The sequence below is a fragment of the Dermacentor andersoni genome, chromosome 1 (assembly GCF_023375885.2).
Source record: "Dermacentor andersoni chromosome 1, qqDerAnde1_hic_scaffold, whole genome shotgun sequence".
NCBI lineage: Eukaryota > Metazoa > Arthropoda > Arachnida > Ixodida > Ixodidae > Dermacentor > Dermacentor andersoni.
This window is the reverse complement of record NC_092814.1, coordinates 317,348,153-317,367,822: the sequence shown is the minus strand read 5'-3', so window position 1 is coordinate 317,367,822 and position 19,670 is coordinate 317,348,153. Positions and strand designations below refer to the sequence as shown.

At 46.0% G+C, this 19,670-nt stretch overlaps 1 non-coding gene across 1 annotated transcript; it reads right to left on the bottom strand.

Moving 5' to 3' along the window:
• Window positions 1–4,378: 4,378 nt before the first annotated feature.
• TRNAR-CCG (transfer RNA arginine (anticodon CCG)) lies at window positions 4,379–4,451 on the bottom strand. The gene has a single exon. It is a non-coding gene; the product is annotated as a tRNA-Arg (tRNA).
• Window positions 4,452–19,670: the final 15,219 nt, after the last annotated feature.

Sequence of the window (19,670 nt, the reverse complement as noted above, 5' to 3'; positions counted from 1 at the left end):
GGCTTGAGGACTAGTGTGTACAGAAAGCCAACGCACACGGGAAAGTACCTGACCTTCGACTCGGCGCACCCAATTGGGCAAAAGCGATCCGTCGCTGCAGCACTCTTTGCCCGGGCATTCCGCGTCTGCTCCAGCCTCACGAAACGTAGGCAAGAGCTACAGGTTGCGAAAAGAGACCTGTTGAACAATGGTTACCCTCTACAACAGCTCAGAACGCAGGACACCCGTCGTGGTTGCTCAGTGGCTATGGTGTTGGGCTACTGAGCACAAGGTCGCGGGATCGAGTCCCGGCCACGGCGGCCGCATTTCGACGGGGGCGAAATGCGAAAACCCCCGTGCACTTAGATTTGGGTGCACGTTAAAGAACCCCAGGCGGTCAAAATTTCCGGAGTCCCCCTCTACTGCGTGCCTCATAATCAGAAAGTGGTTTTGGCACGTAAAACCCCATCATTTAATTTTTTTTTAGAACGCAGGAGCGGAAATCAGCGAAGCCCCGCCGTGAAACGGCGAAAGAAACAGTGAAGCGCGCGGCGGTACCCTACAAGCGAAGCCCTTGGACGAATTTTTAAGGGCTACGGTGTCCTTGGCTTGGCGAACAGCTGGTTCGCGCTAAACACCCTTTGAAACAAACGGACTTCCCGGGAGTGATATACATACAGGATACCATGCAAGGAGTGTGACGTGTGTTACATCGGCGAGAGCGGAAATCTTAAACGGCTCCTGAAACAACACATGGATGACGTCTCCAAGGGCCACACAGCTGCGAACGCCCTGGCAGCACATCACGAACTAACCGGACACATCAATGACTGGGACGCGGCAGCCATCATCGCAAAAGAGAAACACTTATCTGCCCGTTTGCTTTTAGAAACACTTAACATCCAATCAACTAGACACACGATAAATAGGACGCCCGGGATAATCTTCCCGAAATATACACCCGAACGCTGCGCGCACCTGACCCATAAAATGCCGCACGCCCATGCTTACATCTTCATTGTGATCAATGGAACCGTACGGGGCCCGAAACGTCTGTCCTTTATTTTTCTTTTATTCTTGGCGAGTACACGGTTTTTGGCACCAATATGTTTCCTCGCCAGACGAGCTTTCGTCGAACACTTGAAAACGAAAGTTTAAAGTCCCACCTGCACTGCAGTTCTGATGAAGTGGTGAGGCTTTCCTGCCTTCCGTGTCTGCTTGACAACATTTCAAAGCACTAAATAGGTAGTGGCTGCCTTTGAAGGCGCGCAGCATGGTACGCTTCTGCTCGGTGCTGCAGTGCCGGACGTACGCAACGGAGCCCGGTGTCAGCCTTATTCACACGTAGCCGCAGGACAAGAAGATGTGTGAAGCTTAGTTCGCGAAACTTAGAACCACCAAATAGCCATCGGCTACAACTCGGGTATGCAGCAAGCACAGACACGAGTAAGATTGCTGCATGGTTGTCGGGACTGCGATGTTCGTTGAGTAGCAGAAAACGCACCCTGAGACCCTCGGCCGCGCCCCCTGCCCGGCTAATGTCATGATGCTTTGGTCTATGAACTTGTTGATGCTAGATACTGGCAAGTGCATCGTAAAGGAAAGGCAGCGGTCAGAAGCACATTAATAAAACGCATGGCATATGGTTATGTTTGTGCTATGAATTAATGTACTGGATCACGAAAAAGAAGCAGCGGGAAATCGCGCGCTGAGAAGACCGATAAACTTACAGTGCGACGCAACCTTAGAAATAATATAGAAACGTCGAAGAATTTAGAAGAAGAAAAAAAATTGAGTCGTCGCCACGGGATATCACAGTCGCCGTAGGCGTCGAAGTGTCTACAATGAAATTATTTTTGAACAGCTCTGATAGCGTCTACGCAACAATGGTTGCTTGTGTACTGTCAAATGCTCAGATTCTGCGGCCTAAAGCTCATGGCACGGTGCGAAAACGTGCTTGCAGCGAAAGCGAGACATTGTGCGCGGTGTAATGGTTGCGATCGGGCATGAAATAGATGGTAGCTGGCCCATGCCGTTGTCCAACTTATCCACGCAGAGGACGTTGTTGAAGGGAGAGACTTTTTCTCATCGAGAACCAGTAATATGGGTTTATTTACAGTATTTACATGAGAACGTTACAGTTCATCAGTCTAACATGACTGAAAGAGAAATGCACTCTCAGCAGCCGCACAAGAGCTGCTTATAAACACTCTGTCCTCCCTAGATCCCTAGGTGAGGGAAAAACGGCCGTTCTACCTGCTATCATTGCCATTTGTTTGGCGTGTTGGTAAACTGACTTGGAAAGCATACTTAGCGCCAGCAAACAAGGACAGAAGGGAGACGACACCACTATGCGCTATTCTACATCTATTCCACACCAATTCGAAGCGTTCAAAGTCATCGTAGCCGAACCGCCTTTGAGGGGGGGGGGGGGGGTCACTCACACACTTCCCCACAGGTTTCACTGACCACGCCGAGATGAGTGGGTTCTCGCGGACACGGTACTGGACCCGAGAAGATGCCTCTTCATCCGAGTGTTAACTCCGCAGAGAATGGCCGCCGCGTCTGTCCATGACTTCTAAGCTGCGTGAGATGGCAGCGCAAAATATCTTCCCGGGGTTCCCTTGCTTCATACAGGCCGTGGCGGCCACGGCGAATCCACAGCTATACTTGGTCCGCCGACCGCGTTTAGTCATAGCGGCGCCGAGGGGTTGTTGATGCGGCACACCGTCGTCCCTACAAAACGAGTCGCCGACAGTGGGGAAGCATTCCAAGGTCGCTTCTGGGAAGCTCGTCACCCTCGCAGCTGCGGCTGGCTGGGAAAATATTGTAGGTCGGTGCCCTTGCCGGCCGTTCGTAACAGCGGACATGCATGAAGATGTGCACGCGGTCGCTGCGAACCCGTGCGATCGCTGCATTGAGGCTTAAAACTGTTATACAGACAGCCCACTGTAAGAATATATTTCACATAATTTGTTCTCAGTGCTTGCCTACATTTCACGCAAGAAGCCGGTTCGGGGGGCTCCATCTCGGCGATTAGGCGCAGTGAACGTTCACTGTACGTATTCGGCAAAGAAGTAGCGTCTGTAAACGATTCTGTGCTTTCGGTTTGCACAGGATTATTATTTTGACAGTAAAAAACTTCCCTCGTTTTGAGAGCACTTACAGAAATGTCCGGGAGGGCTGCCTCGTGGCGTTCTTATTGAGCGCCGTAAGCTAAACCTATAAGGAGCGCGCCGCATTAGCCCTCGTACTACGCAAGGGGGCGCTTCCGACAGATGGCGACTCCGTAAGTCCTCGCCCCCAATACTACGAATGGGCGAAAAAATAACCGAAATGCGCCATGGTGCATCTAGGGATTTTTGTTCGCCTGTGTATAGGCACTTCGCTGGAGAACGCTGTTTGCTCTGTCCGTCCCTAGGTGAATCCGAGCTGGTTTGGAAGCACGGCGTGCGCAGGAAAGGAGACGCGCGCGAGGCGAGTGTTGTGCATTGTTTCGCGATTGTAGCATTTCAAAACATGATTATCGCAAGGGGATGCGTCTGTCTGACTTGGACTATACTTTAATGCCAAAGCATCCGTCCTGCCGATGTATTAGATATCAATGTAGCTGAGCAGACTGCGTAAACAAGATTACTTTAACGGTGTGGAAACACGTCTATGTAGTACCAGTCAGTAGGTCAAAATATTAAAAAAAATGCGTCGGGATTTAATTTTATAGCCGTAGACTGATGTGAAAGCTGTACATTCGGTTACGTGATACATATTATAGTGGCAGCGCGAGCCTTGTCCTGACTGCGGGTAGAAAACGCAATAACACATTCAGCTTACTGAGCCGTAACCTTTCGCCTAATTTTACTCCTTTTTTATTGAATAGGAAGGATAAAGAACCCCTGTACGCATCGCCTAGTAGTCCCAACAGATTGCTAATGCTCCGTTCAAAATTTTCACCCGGTATGCTAGCACGCGTATGTGCACAATCAGAAAAATAAAATAAAAAATCTATTCAACACAATCGCGCATGCTGGCAACTAAGGCATCAGTAATTGATAGCCTGATTGGCCACCATGAAAAATAATTGGTAACACGACGCTGCTAGGCCGCTGAAACAACTCCGATGTAGCTCATGTCACCCATCTAGGAGCATGACGGTGGTATGAAGGGGCGTCCCATGAAGACAAGCGAACATGTAGCAACAGATTGTGCACGTTGCATGAAGAATATTGCCGCACCAGTAAAACAAAAAAATCTTCCAACCACAAAATCCGCGAGAGGACTAAAACTTGTGGTTACCTGATGCCAAAGTATGCGCTTAATTCATTCGGTCCCACGTCTAGGAACGACAGGCGTTCTATAAGTGTAATGCTGCACGATCCAGCGAGAAAAAAAAAAGTTTCGACGTCCGCGACAGGACTCGAACCTGCAATCTCCTGATCCGGAATCAGGCGCCTTATCCATTAGGCCACGCGGACATGCAGAACAAGCAGGCACACGCTCATAAACAGTGATACCGTAGCAGTGATAAATACATGCCCTTAATGTGGTTCATTGAAATAGATAGAGGGCGCAATATTCCCTGAAGGAAATCGTTGTTTTCAGGGGTATGGCTTACAGGCAGCCTTCGCTGATACGCGCCAATTATTTGTTTTCGAGACGAAGCGGAAGAGGAAGTTTAATCAATAACAACTTTATTCCTAGTCATGTCATTAGTTTAGGTAGCTTTCCTCCATAGTACAGGAGCAGAGAGGAATTTTTTTTTCTGCTCGGTTCTCTCTAACCTTTTCCTTTACACAGCCGTTCTCATTCAAAATTCCTTCATCTTGGCGCTGTAGCGCTATTGAAGAAGGCCGGAGTTCTCGCGAAACACGGTATATCTCGAGCTCTGACGGCATCCACAAATAATGATATGACAAAGAATTACGAGCATCCAGCGCTTTTTTTTTAATTAGTGCTCCGGAGCATGCGACGCGTTGCCTGATGAGCATTGCTCCATTCCAGTAGATATGTCTATATCTTCCCAGAGCATCCCCCAGTTATCTGTTTCCACCAAGCACTTCAAGAAAGCGCATGAAAAAGCGCGGACACGCAGGCGCAGACAATGTTTGCCTGCCAATGCCTGCTAACGCAGAAACCAGCGTCAGAAACCAGATTCGTAGAGAGGGCAGTCGCAAAACAGATGTTGGAGAGTCTCGGGTCGGCCTCGGAAACTCCACCCCTTCCGTGGCAGGGGTAATTGGCGCCAACCATCGGGAGGGCGGGAAAGCAACTCCGCTTCCCTTGCACGGCCTCTTAGATCGGCGCGCGATGATCCAGGAGGATGTGCCCTTTAACTTCTCCTCTCAAGTCCTCTCCCCTTGCCCTCCCACGTTACTCCCTCCATTTCGACCACGGTGTACTTCTTACACCGTGCTTTCGACTAAAGCCCCTTGGTAAATTGAAAGTCGCGACACTCTCCTCCCTGCGGCGCTTTCCTCCTCGATTATCCGCTCCCGCCGGCTGCGCGCGCTGCGTACAGCACGCTTTTTCTCCTGGGCTCCCGAGGACGCGCCGCAGGATTCTATGAAGGCGCGTTATTGTGGGCTAGTTGCGCGCCCCAGTGTTGTTGAAAATTTTAAGAAATGCTGATAAGAGCATCGATAATGCTGAAGGCAACGTTTATGAAGTGGTTGGTTCTTTCTTAAAGCCATATGAACGGAGTATACTGATGTAAAGGAGCTTTGAGGCGAGTTCTATATTCCAGACAATTTTTCTGCCACAATATGAGATGCTTTACTTTTGTGCGTCTGATCTAGTATTGCTTGTGGCACATCCCTCTGCGTGTGGCTTATTAAGCGAAAGCCTTAGATCTCTGTTTCAAGGTCGCGTTGTGAGGTATAGAAAATATCATGTGGCCCAAGGAAGGCCGGAAGCGAACTAAATCATGTCCAGCCGTGTATAAGACATGATTACTGAATAGCAAAGTTAGTTAATGATTGATAAGTTATTGTATTAGGATGAATAAAGGTGTGCTAATGAGTATTAAGGCGTATTAATTAGAATTAAGGTCGGTGAAGGTGGAGTATGGTGGATTAAGGAGGATAAAGATGGATTAGGATGAAATACGTTGCAGTACTAAACATTATTGCCGGCAGAATATTTTCTGCATTAATACATCATAACAACAGTCATGATCGATTGCTCAACCTTCGTAATCAAAGCGCATTGATGCAATGATTTCGGCTCGTGCTCATGGAAGAAGTTTCCCCGCAGAACAAAACCGCACAAAGGCCATTTTAAAACATTCGCTAACAAAGCGAAGATTCCCGGCCTCCCGGCGCATATCCAGCGAAGTCCTCCAAGATCAACTCCTGGCCGTCCGGAGAGCTCACGACATCGGGAAAGCCTTTGGCCTACCGGTGCCTACGCGGGCGGAGCCACCGACTTAGCCTGGGGGCTTGTGCCCTCTGACCCTAGTTTCTCTGGACTAAAATAAAGTTCTTGCCATGCCATGCCCGGCCTCCACCTAGATGTCGTTATCAACAGCAAGCGTGCGCGATCATGTGAACACCCCCTGCACATCGTCTGTATCCGTGAGAAAACCAAATAATAATCGTCGCCCACTCATGCGTGTGTGGAAGTGCAGTTTAAAGCAAATTACAAAAATCCAAGGTGTCCTTAAGTATCGCCTAAAAGACGCGAATGCTAAAGCCTTGCAAAGCCTACTGTAATTGACCTTAATCCACCTCCATCAACCCTAATCTACCTTAATCTATCACGATCCGCCTTAATTCTCCCTAATCCACCCTACTTGGTCTTAATCCTCAATCAACCTTTATTCACCGTAATCGACCTTAATCCTCCTTCATCCACCCTAATCTTTCTTAACACACTTTAATCATTGTTCATGCACCTTAATCCTCCATTATACACCCTAATCCACATTAGTCCACCCTAATCCTCCGTAACCTACCCAAATCGGTCTTAAATGTAATAATGTTGCGTTTAAATATTCATTTTTTTCGGTTGCTATCAGTGAATGGAATATGTTAACACCTCTCACCACTAACGCTGAGTCACTGTCTTAGTTTTAATTAAAAATTGAAAAAATTTCCCAGCAGGTTAATATTGCTAGTGCTATTATTAAATCATGCAAACCAGCATGCACTTTTACCCTGTGTAAATAGTCGTGTATGCAGCGTAGAATGCCTAAATTGCCATTTTATTCTATCTTGAAAATTAGCATGTACTTTTATTTGGCGTATACATTATGTAAAGTGTCTATGTGTAAAGTGCAAAGCCGATGTTATACATGTATTGCTCGATCCTTAACATGACGAGCGTTCTTTGTATATGTACATATATATAGTGCCCACCTGCATGCTATGATCTCAGTAGAGACTGGCAGTATTGTAAATAAAATAAAAATAGTACTTCATTAACCCTAATCGACCCTAATCCCCCTTCATATTCCTTCATCCACCCCAATACACCTTAATCCTTCTTATTAACCCTAATCCACCTTCATTCAATCACTAATAAATCATTAACTTTGACTAATCGTTAATCTCTGATACACGGCTGGACATGCTTTGGGTCGCTTCTGTCCTTCCTGGATCACGTGATATTTTCTGTTCACAACGTGACCTTGAAACAGATCTAAAGACTTTCGCCTTAAAACTAACAAAAAAGCAATGTGGACTAGCTAGCCCTCACTATTTGCCATACCACGGGTATACTTGCCACTAATTTCTTCAGGACCTCCATTCATTGTAAGACTGACGCACACATCAACGTAAGCTGAAAATAATAGCTCCTCTACAAGCCGCTATTTCAATTTTCAGTAAAACAGGCAACGGATCCTCATAATTGCGAAAAGTGTGATCGAGAGGCTGTATCTTCGCACATAAATTTTCGCAGCGGAAAGCAGAAACTATAGTGCTGCATTTCCGACTGAATAACAAAAGTTGGCGATGTGCGAGGTGATGGAGTACCAGCAGAATATTACACATACTGGGGACAACCCGATTTTTACGCAACGTACAAATTGCCGCAGCAAAAACGCTGATGCGCAGGCCGGAAGAATTAAAAATGTGCAGCATTAGGGGAAGCTTTGATACGAGCAATAAGAAAGACGCCTTAGCTCGCAAACAACACTGTTCTTTGCCGGAACAAAGCTCTTTCGGCCAATGTTATGCAGCCACTGCTTCCTGCGCAAGCCGTCACGCTTTCCTTGTGGTATCATAAAAACTGCATAACCATCTTCAGGCTTCTTGCTGCAGTTATATGTGCAACAGCACGGCATAGCGCTGGCACAGAGAGCAGGAAACACAGCGTACAACGTTCGCTACGCCGAGCTAAAGCGCGGAGCCAGCCGAGCTGAGGAGAAAAATGGCGCGAACGAAAAAGAAAAAGACAAGGAAAACGCATGATTCACGCGTCTGCAAGGGCAAAGGGAGGGTCACAAATCGTCGTGCAGAAAAACGGGCGCAAGACCGCTTCCCACGGGGGGCACGCGCAAGGGGCGAGGAGGTCGCTCGGAGGCGGCACAGTTCAAATAGTGGCGGTACTTTCAAATTACCAACGGACTTTAGTATCGGCATGGGACCGAGTGGCCCAAGGGAAGCATAGGGTGTTTCCACACCCTGATGGCGCAGAACGTCCACCCGCGTGACACGCTGCTGTGTGTATTGACGATCATCATCATCAGCATCAGCCTGGTTACGCCCACTGCAGGGCAAAGGCCTCTCCAATACTTCTACAACTACCCAGGTCATGTACTAATTGTGGCCATGTTGTCCCTGCAAACTTCTTAATCTCATCCGCCCACCTAACTTTCTGCCGTCCCCTGCTACGCTTCCCTTCCCTTGGAATCCAGTTCGTAACTCTTAATGACCATCGGTTATCTTCCCTCCTCATTACATGTCCTGCCCATGCCCATTTTTTTTATTTCAACTAAGATGTCATTTACTCGCGTTTGTTCGCTCACCCAATCTGCTCTTTTCTTATCCCTTAAAGTTACACCTATCATTCTTTCCATAGCTCGTTGCGTCGTCCTCAATTTAAGTAGAACCCTTTTAGTAACGCTAAAATCCTTTAGAACCCTTTGTTGACGATGCTGAACTTCAACAAGGCTGAGAGCAACAACGACACGGACGGGATGACAACTCCATGCAGCTGCCTTAGGAGGCTACACGGGAGGTGAGCCAAACACCAGTACAGCTAAAACACCACAGTCAACTGGTGGCCTCTTACATTATTATTCCATTTTGGCCAACTTATTTCGTAAGAGAGTGATTGTTGGCCAGATATTTCCTCTTGTCGGGGAACCCGTCACAATGAGCCTCCTAGGCCGGTTTGAAGTAATCCTGTAGTGTGATCCTGCAATGTCAATAATCCTTCAGTGAAGGAATTGTAACAGCTTCGCCAAACTAAGTACCAATGTTGGGACTTGTAGAGGAGCATGTATATAGGTGTGTTAGGGCCCATGTCCTGTGTGCTTTGGCTTCAGAGCAACAACAATTATGAGAGAGGAGGGGAGAGAGAAAGAGAATAAATATACCGACTCTACAGAGGAAATTTCTGGTTCGGATATACCGAGTTTTTTTTTTTTTTTAGATGCATACAACTTGAAACTTTAAATAGAAGATAAAAGTAAAAAATCCGGGTCAAGTTTAAAACTGTGTAAGTGATTATTATAGAAATTATATATTTCTATAGGTTGCGTATATTGAATCTTGAGATGCCGATAGTAACAGTAGAAACTAATCTTAAATTCAAAGTTGAAAAGGAAAGCTGTTGGGAAAAGGGAAGCTGTCTCAACTATTGCACTTTTCTAGGGACTCTTGAACTATCCTGCAACCATGGAAAACGCTGCGAGTCCGGTACTTCCCAGTAACGAACGGCATGCACGTTATCAGCATGACATAGCATTGCCGACACGAAAGTAGCGGGCGCGGCGTTTTCTAGAAAGGAAACGCTAGCAAAGCAGATGACAATTGCTGTTGTGTAGCAGATGTACGCCTCAAATGGTGTAAACTTTTTTCAGAGTGTACGATAACCATACAACTGCTATGACATTATTTCGAAAATAAAATCAAACAAACATGCTAGAAACCATGCTGGTGCGCGTTGGGCACGCCCCATATCTCCCATCACTAAAATGAGCGAAAGCCAAAAGTCGCTATAGCGACTTTCGTCTCGCAATCCGATAGTGAGCCCAGTCGCTTGACCGTGTAGTAGTCAAAATGCTCTTGCAGAAAGAGTATCGCAGTGTGAAAGTTACGAGTCACTGTCATACTATCCTCAAAGCTGTGAAGTAAATTATATTGTCATCCACCCGATTGTAGCAAGAAGCTACAAGGGAAACCCGTACGGATTCGTAAGAAAGAAAGCTTCGTAGTTGAAGGAACATTCGATCTGGTCAGAGGGTCAAGGCCCGGACCGACGCCTTTCTAGGGCGGTCGCTCGACCATCTGAACTAACCAGCAAACTATCAGAATGCAGTAAGGATGAATTGATCGACAATTCAAAGCACAGTGGCATGTAATGTGGTAAATCCGTTCTGCGGAAGCCCTCAAGCTGGAGGAAGGTTCATGAAAGGAAAAATTGTACTTACGTGCTTATCACCCCTGAAGAAAGCCAAGTGCCAAGCCGGGGAACGCTTGTGCGCAGCGAGATTCGAACCCGCAACCTCCCGCAGTAGAGTGGGACGCTTCACCGCTAGGCGACGACTGCCGTCTGATTTGCCCTTGTGCTGCGATCTCCTAGCTCCCAGATTAGTTCACATGTTGGAGCGACCACCCGAGGCAGACGTTAGTCCCAAAACCACAACAAATTTTTCTTTCGCTGCGAAGCTTTCTTTCTGAGAAACTTACAGGGTTTCCTTTTTAGCTTCGTATTGCAGCCGGGTGGATGACAATTTTTTTCTTTCATGAAACTTCCTTCCCCCCGCGTGCTTCCGCAGAACTGATTCGACCTGTCTCCAAAGCTCTGCAAGACCCTAAGACCTTCCGTTGCAAATGCGTTACAGCTCGCCGAAAGCATTAGTAATCACGTTTTATTTCACCGTACATGGCTAGATGTTCGAAGTAAATACACTTCTATACGTACTCGCTGATGGTCGCGTACGCTGGCGTTGTGCATTGCAAGCCCCCGTCTCTTCTTCTATACAATTACACGCTCTAATGCTTCTTCAGCTCTTCACTATTCATTGAGCAAAACTTCCTACAAAAACTTTCTTTCCTAGAAGTGTAAAAGATAAATCTGTCTTTCACTCGTTTTAAGGACATTGAAAGGATGATAGGTATTCTGAAGTATATTCGATTAACTGTGCAGAACACATCATTAACAGCTTCAGTCAAGCTCAACAGGTCGAAAAGTTGTTTGCTGCTATACAGTGCGTTCATCTGCTGTAACTATTCTTAAATTTCCTGTTTGGGATAGAGATAGCACATGCAGTTAGCGACATTGACTCTTCCCGTTTTTCTGTCACATACAATTGCATCTTTCTTTTCCTTCTTCCTTCAGGTTCTCCCCGCACAGAGTGGATGGCGGTACGGCGTTGTCGGCGCGGAAAGGCGCACAATGGCGACAGGAGTCGCCCTTCGTCTCGTGCATCGCTGCACTTGTGCCTGCCGTCTACTTGGCAGCACCTTGCTCCAGCTGTTGCGGTAGAACAGTCCCAGTCTCTGCAGGCAACCTTAGTGTCAACTCCGCTGTGTTTATCGAAGCTGAGGAATTGGCGGCACGGTCACAGCTGCCCTCGTGACCGGCGACATTCGTGTGAACGGCCTTCGTATGTAGGTTCGTTCACCAGACGTATGCAAGCGGATTCAGGGCCCCGCTACGTTCACGGGCTGGTCAGCTTGGGCAAGGCTTGTCGCGGTCGTCGCCGGCAAGCGCTACGAGCTAGTCCCCGTGCTGCTAACCCCAGGACGAACGTGGAGCGAGCCGGTGGCACCGCTTGCGGCCAGCGCCAGCGCTATTCTTTCGTATGTTCTTGGATTATTTCATTACAAAAATTAAATTATGGGGTTTTACGTGCCAAAACCACTTTCTCATTATGAGGCACGCCGTAGTGGAGGACTCCGGAAAGTTTTGACGACCTGGAGTTCTTTAACGTGCTCCTAAATTTAAGTACACGGGTGTTTTCGCCCCCATCGAAATGCGGCCGCCGTGGCCGGGATTCGATTCCGCGACCTCGTGCTCAGCAGCCCAACACCATAGCCGCTGAGCAACCACACCGGGTTTGGATTATTTCATTGTAGTTATGTTAGTTTGGTATTGTTCTATGTGTTTAAAATATAGTCAATCGTGATTGAAGTGTGTTGCTGCGTCTATTCCATGAGCATGTCTTTAATGGGCGATGGTAATGGGCAAAACGAAATGCGCCTTGTACTATAATTTCTTTCTCACTGTCATTGTTTGTTTTTTCTCATAAATTACTGGAAAAAGCAGTTACAAGAGCCGAAGTTTAAAGGCTGCAACGTGATCTTGACAATCCTATGTGGTGACGTGGCTGCGAGGCCATACAAACAGCGTTGCCATCTGGTGAAATTGGCCACCAGATTTCGGAAATCTGGTGAAAATGTAGAGCTCCTGGTGGCCAGGCCAACAAACTACTACACCAGACAAAATCTGGGGATATCTGGGGAAAACCACTCTACCGAAATTACCGTCTACCCGCGCTGCTCATCCAAACATTTAACACTAGGTAGCGCCTGCGGCCGCCACGATTCTAAGGCCTATATTTGTATTTGTATATTCCTCACGAAATCCCTGTGTTGCTGTGCTACTGCTAGGGTACAGTGAACTATATAAAGGTTACTGTAGCTAAGGTTTGTGCTAGCGTGTGATGGGGCTAGCGCTAGGTTTCAACGCACGTATAGTTATAAGTCGTTTCAATAGACGGCACCGGCTGTTCTAGTGGAGGAATGAATTTACCGTGGGAAGCACGGGAAGAGCAACGCCGGGCCACCGGCAATGCGTCAAGTGGCCAGCCGACACACGTGCTGACGCTCCGCTCGTTTCGCTGTCACAAAAACCTGTTGCGCAGGCCGTCTTCGACGGGAAACTTCCTGAGCATTCTGCAACATTCTGGGCTAGAATTTTCAAGTTTAAAAATGCCATGGGGAAAAAACCCTACCAGGATTTTGCATTGTATGCACTGGCATGTCTTTCTTGCCCAGTGTCGAATGCAGTGGTGGAGTGAGTCTTCAGTCAGGTCACGTGTGTTAAGACGAAGTACAGGAACAAGATGTCGCTGAAAACTTTGGATTCCTTCGCACGAATTCGCACAACGTTGGCCTCCAGAGAGGGGTGTTGCGTGAAGTTCACTATCACAGACGATATGCTACGCAGGTTTCGTTCAGGCGTCTACGATGCTCCAAGGGATAATTAAAGGCTTCTCATCGTGATTTTATATAAATAATAAAATGAGTGACGAATGTTAATTCTTGGTCATTTTTGTGCATTTAAAAGCAATTTTATTTTCTGGTGAAATCTGGGGAAATTTTAGCGAGTTTCTGGTGTCGTGCCGACTTTCCAATCTGGCAACGCTGCATACAAATCGTTTGGCTCATTGCTCGGCTGTAATAAACTGATGATGATGATGATGGTCATGATTATTATTATTATTATTATTATTATTATTATTATTATTATTATTATTATTATTATTATTATTATTATTATTATTATTTGGGATTTTTATGGCGCAGCAGCCGTGCAGACTGTAATGCGCCAAGCACATGTTTTTCGGATTAGCTTATTTGTTCAAATGCGGTAAAATGGTGTAAAGGGCCAAGTAAAAATATAAAACATGAAATGTGCTACAGTTCTTGTAGGATTCCTGTGGCTTTTAAAAAGTTAGAAGTATCTTCATATGGGGACGAGTGGTTCATCGCTCAATAAGAACATGGGATGGATAGGGATTCCTTTTTCGTAAAAATTCTTAAAATATCTTTCCCTCCATTTTTCTAAGCCAGGACATGTTATTAAAATGTGTAGCACGTTTAAAATTCCACCGCAGTGTTGGCACGTTGGTTGTGTTTTGTTATTAATTAACTATGTGTCAGCCTTGTGTGACCAATTCTTAGGCGACATAAAATGACCTCGTACAATCTTTGTCTGTGGCGACAACTCCGTCATTCTCGTAAAATAGGTTTTATGCAATGAAGCTTGTTAAGTTTTTGCTGATCCCCACACTTTCTTCCAGTGTTTCTCAACTGCTATTCTTAAAGTGGCTTTATAATCTTGCCAAGGTAGGCCAGCATCATGTAGCTCCAAATCTTTGTTACGTGCTGTCATAAAATCTGCTCTTTCATTCACGGGAATTCCTACATGACTAGGAATCCAGCAGAAAGGGACATTTAAAGCTCTCTTGTGATATTTGGTGTATTGACTTTGTATTTTCTTCAGTAGATTATTTCTAGATGGTAACCTAGATGCGAGAGCTTGAAGAGAGCTTAAGGAGTCGCTAAATATAACAGATTGAGTATTTCCTCTTTTCAGGATGTCTTCAAGAGCTAACGAAATGGCATGGAGTTCTGCAGTAAAGACAGTAGCCTGACTTGGAAGTCTCATTTGTTTTTCAAATTAATTTGATGTGACTGCAGCGCCTACATTGTAATTGCTTTTTGATCCATCTGTAAAGTATTTCATGCAGAAATTATATTCTGATTCTATTTCTAAACATTCACTTATTAACGCCTCTCTTGGTAAAGATTGCTTTCTGTTCTTTTTTTTTTTTTTTTTTGTTAACCTAAAGTCGCATTGCGCATGTTTCATCTCCTAAGGAGCAAAAGAAGGTTCATCTTGCAATAATTTTTTTCTTACGTCGTAACATAGGTCCGCATTCAGCTTTTGGTACCTGATAAAAATGGGAGGAATGATTGCCGGTTAGTTGCTAAAATGTATTTCAAAGCGCGGCCTTGTAAATAGTAGTCTACAAGGATGCGTTGAACAGGACAGTACTCTCATTATGTACATGTTTCCAAGAAATAGTCTTCTGTGTTCCAAAGATAACTGGTTGGTTTCTGCATACAAGCTTTGTATGGGAGACGTACGAAACGCGCCGGAACAAAGACGTAGTCCAAGATGATGCACCGGATCAAGAACCTCTAATGCCGATTTTCGAGCTGAGCCGTACACAAAACATCCGTAGACTAATTGTGACCGGACAACTGCATTGTATATGCGAAGCAGATATATTCTATCTGAACCCCGTGATCGATGGGATAGGAGCCTTATTAAATTTATGGATTTGAGAGATTTCTGTTTTGCATAAGCGATGTGCGCTTTGAAGTTGAGTTTCTTGTCAAAGATTATACCAAGAAATTTGTGTTCATTCTTTACTGTGATTTGCTGTCCTTTAATATGTAACGTTGGGTCCGGTGTGAGCCTTCGGTATTGACTGAAAGGTGCGCATATTGTTTTTTTTTTTTCTGCGCAAAATTTAAAACCATTTCCGTTTTCCCATCGCACTATAGAATTTACACCCAACTGGAGTTGGCGTTCGCAAATAGCCATATTAGAAGAGGAGAAACAAAATTGACTGTCATCGACATATAAAGAATACATTAAGGAAGAAGGAACAACTGTAGTTATCGAATTGAGCTTCACTAAAAATAGTGTAACGCTCAATACTCCACCTTGCGGCACTCCATTCTCCTGCATAAAACAGTTGGAGAAAGTTGGTCCAAACATCACCTGAAAAGTTCGGTCCTCCAGATAGCTTTTGATTATACCAAGCATGTGCCCTTTTATTCCGTATCTGTGCAAGTCCATTAAAATGCCATGTCTCCATGACGTATCATACGCTTTTGTTAAGTCAAAGAAAACGGAGACGCAATGTTGCCTTTGGACGAAAGATTCACGGATTTTTGTTTCTAACCGGACTATTGGTCGATTGTACTGCGATTGACTCTAAAGTCACACTGGTACTGATCAAGTAACCCGTTACTTTACAAAAGGTGTACAAGCCGTTTGTTAACCATTCTTTCGAATGATTTTCCTAAACAACTGGTTAAGGCAATGCGGCGATAACTGTTAGGGTCAGAGCATGTCTTTCCAGGTTTTAGAAGTGGTAGAACTATCGCCTTATTTCATGCTTTTGGAAAATAGCCTTCCGCCCACAACCTGTTGAAGAGGTGAAGGATTGTGTCGTACGTGTTCATGTGTTGTTAAGAACGGCCAGCTGCAGTGCAAGTTTGCCACCCAGTTACAACTATGGCGGCAACATTCCGGCGCTGTTAAGAACGGCCAGCTGCAGTGCAAGTTTGCCACCCAGTTACAACTATGGCGGCAACATTCCGGGAGCGTCGCCGCCAACTTCTAGCCACAGTGTGACTAAATCGACTTTGTGTCGGGGAACAATATGGGCATCCCCCACTCTCCGTCGCTTCAGCTAGGATGCGTTCGATGCAGCAGGCTTTGTGTTGAAACCGCCACCAACCTCTAGCCTCATCGCCGTTGTGACGGGATGAGTTCGGCGGGCCAACTATTGTTCCCAAACTCCCCAACGCGCTACCCGGAACGGCTCCGAGTTCTACGGGGCTCCTCTGACGTCGGCTCCGGACATTCGAACGTGTGTGCATTTGTGTGTGTAGACCGTCCTGCGGGGAGGCGGCTAGTTTGCGATGACGCAACGAACGTTCGCATCACCTTGTATCGAGAGAGGACCGAGTGTTTAAAAACCGCTGTTGTGCGGCTGCTCAGGTCACTGTCTCCCAAGCAGTCGTGTTAGACTGATGTACTTTCTCAAACAGTCATGTTAGACTGATATAAATACTGTAAATAAACCCATATTCCTCGTTCTCGATGAGAAGCAGTCCTTCCCTTCATCAACGTCCTCAGCGTGGATAAGTTGGACGACGGCATGGGCCAGCTACCTTCTAATTCATGCCCGACTCCAATCTTGACAACGGATCACGAGCGATGGGATTGAGCCCCAAATCCTGACAGTGTAGGTGTCGCAGCATTTCGTAGTGTATGTTGTCCGGACCCGCTGAATGGCTCTTCCCTATATATATCGTATCGGAGAGTTCAGTTTTTGTAAAAGGACCGTTATATGGCTCAGTACTATTCAGTGATATCCGAAGATCTTTCTTTTCTGCAATGGCCTTAATCTTAAGAAACTCGAAAGTGTAGTGAGCGTCACTCGAAATTCCAGCAAAGTGCTCGCCAAGTATATTTGCTTGCCCTTTAAGATCCGTTTCCTCGTCAAATATAGGGAGCGTGTATTCTGTAGGAACACCGTCTTTTCTCACTTTCTCCCAGACTAATTTACTTGTTGTGTGACTGTTTATCGAGATCACATATTTCACCCATGATGTTCTTTTTGCTATCAGTCTTTCCCTTCTAGCCTCACTGCGCTTTTGTTTAAAAGACAATAAATTTTCGAAAGTTGGGTACCTGTTTAGTCGAGACCATGCACAGTTTTGCTTCCTACGAGCTTTATCACATGCATCATTCCACCACGGTTTTGGTCTACGTGGAAGCTTCCCTTCTGAAAGTGGTATGGAATTTTCAGCTGTATCTAAAATTTGTTTCGTTATCGCATCACATAAGTCGTCAATATTGAGTGCGATGACATCATCAATCCTTATTTCAGAGCTTTACAAAAAAAGAGACCAGTCTGCTTTACCCAGCTTCCATCTTGTCTTCGTGCTGGCATTGTTGGAGGCGTGTCGATCGGCTTCAGTATTATAGGGTAGTGGTCGCTGCCACGTGGGTTTTCCCCCACGTCCCAAATAAAAAACCTAGCAAGTGACGGCGTCCCACAGGAGAGGTCAATGCTTGAAGTAGATCGTTATTTCGCGATAAAATATGTTGGCTTTCCATCATTAAAAAGGTACACATTGCAGTTGTCTAAAAATTCTTCTTCCATTTTCCCCCTCGCGTCAGTGTGGCTACTGCCCCAGATGTTGTTATGAGGATTAAGATCACCCAATAAAAGGAAAGGTTCTGGAAGTTCTTTCAAGAGATTTTCTAATTCTTTTCTTGTGATATTCTTACCTGGTGGTAAGTACAGGGAGCATACTGTTATTGTTTTTTTTTTCTATTTGAACCTTTACTGCAACAGCTTCTAAGTTGGTGTTAAGCTTCACTTTACGTACTGGGACTCCTTGAGCAACCAGTACAACAACTCCTCCGGACGCGACTGAAGACTGTTCCCTATCTTTGCGAAAGATGCTATATCGACGCAGAGGTTGTTTATGGCAACCTTTCAAATGAGTTTCTTGCAAACACATAACAGAAGCCTCAGCATCCTCGAAAAGATCGTAAATGTCATCAATATTAGTTCTTAAACCACGGCAGTTCCACTGCACAATAGTAGCCATATTTGATTATGTGGATTATCAAGTACTTCACGAAGAAATTCCATGCAAAAGGTCACAAAGATGACATATGTAAATGAGCAGAGGCTTGCTAAAATGCTTTTTAGGTCACGTCTCCTTGGCAGGGGCAATGACCGGAAGTCTACCCCCTTCCTGTTTTCCAGGGGGAATACCCGACTTTTTGGTTCGCCTACCAGTTGTAGGCTCTTTTGTTTGATTCGTGTCCGGCGGACACACTTCCATCATATCATCGCCCTTTGGGCGTTCATCGTTGATGGTGCTTGGTGAAGGTGCCGACTTCTTGGAAAGAAAGCGGTCCTTCGGCACCGATGTTGAGACCTTCGTGGCCTCTACCGCGTGCTGACTGACGTCAGCCCCAGCAGAAGCCTCTGGGCCTCTTGGGAGAGCCCTCTCCTGTTTTTTCACTGGGTGAGGAGGGCCGGAGCGCTGACACTTTGTCCAGCAGCTCCACCTGGGTTCCAACTGACACCATCGGCGGCGCACGCCCTCTATGCACAGCCTGTGCGTAAGTACCTCTATCGGCAAACGCGACTCTCTTTTTGGCTTCAATGTATGCTATGTTCTCCCGTACCTTCAATGCAATCACTTCCTTTTTCTTTTTTCCACTCAGGACAAGATCTGGAAAACGCCGCGTGCTGACCCGCGCAGTTTGCACAGCACAGCTCGTTTGTGCGCGTTTCATCACTATGGTCTGGTTGACCGCATTTAGCACAGGTTGCTCTTCCACGACATGACTGGGATCCGTGCCCATATTTCTGACACCGAAAGAACCGGCGGGGATTGGACAAATATGGTCTTACGTTAAGGTACAGGTAAGCGGCCTTAACGGCACTTGGAAGCGTTATGGAGTTGAAGGTCAGCACAATGTGTTTGGTCCGAGTTTCACTGTCATTTTTTCTAAATTTAATTCGTCTTGCAGATAGAACACCCTGATTGATCTCTCAAGGCTTCTTCGATTTCCTCGTCTGTGCACTTGAAGAGTTCTGTATCTGAAATCACATCCTTCGCATAGTTCAGTGTACGGTGTGGCGAGACAGACACACTGTTCTCACCGATCTTCTCAAGTTTCTTAATCTGCCTGCTATGCTCAGCCGTCATAACTTCAAGCAAGAGGTCTCCAGAATTCATTTTATTTGCTTTGTAGGTCTCACCAATACACTCATTAAGTGCTTTGGCGATGAGGAAAGGGAACATGTCTTGAATTCTTCGTTCAGTTTGAGACCTGATGACAAACAATTTTGTAAAGCTATCACTAGGTTTACTGAAGTTCATTACCTCGGTCCGGTGCCTTTTCGGCCTCCGATTAGGTTTTGCTGAAGAGGGGGTTCTATCCCTGAAATTACATGTACGTTC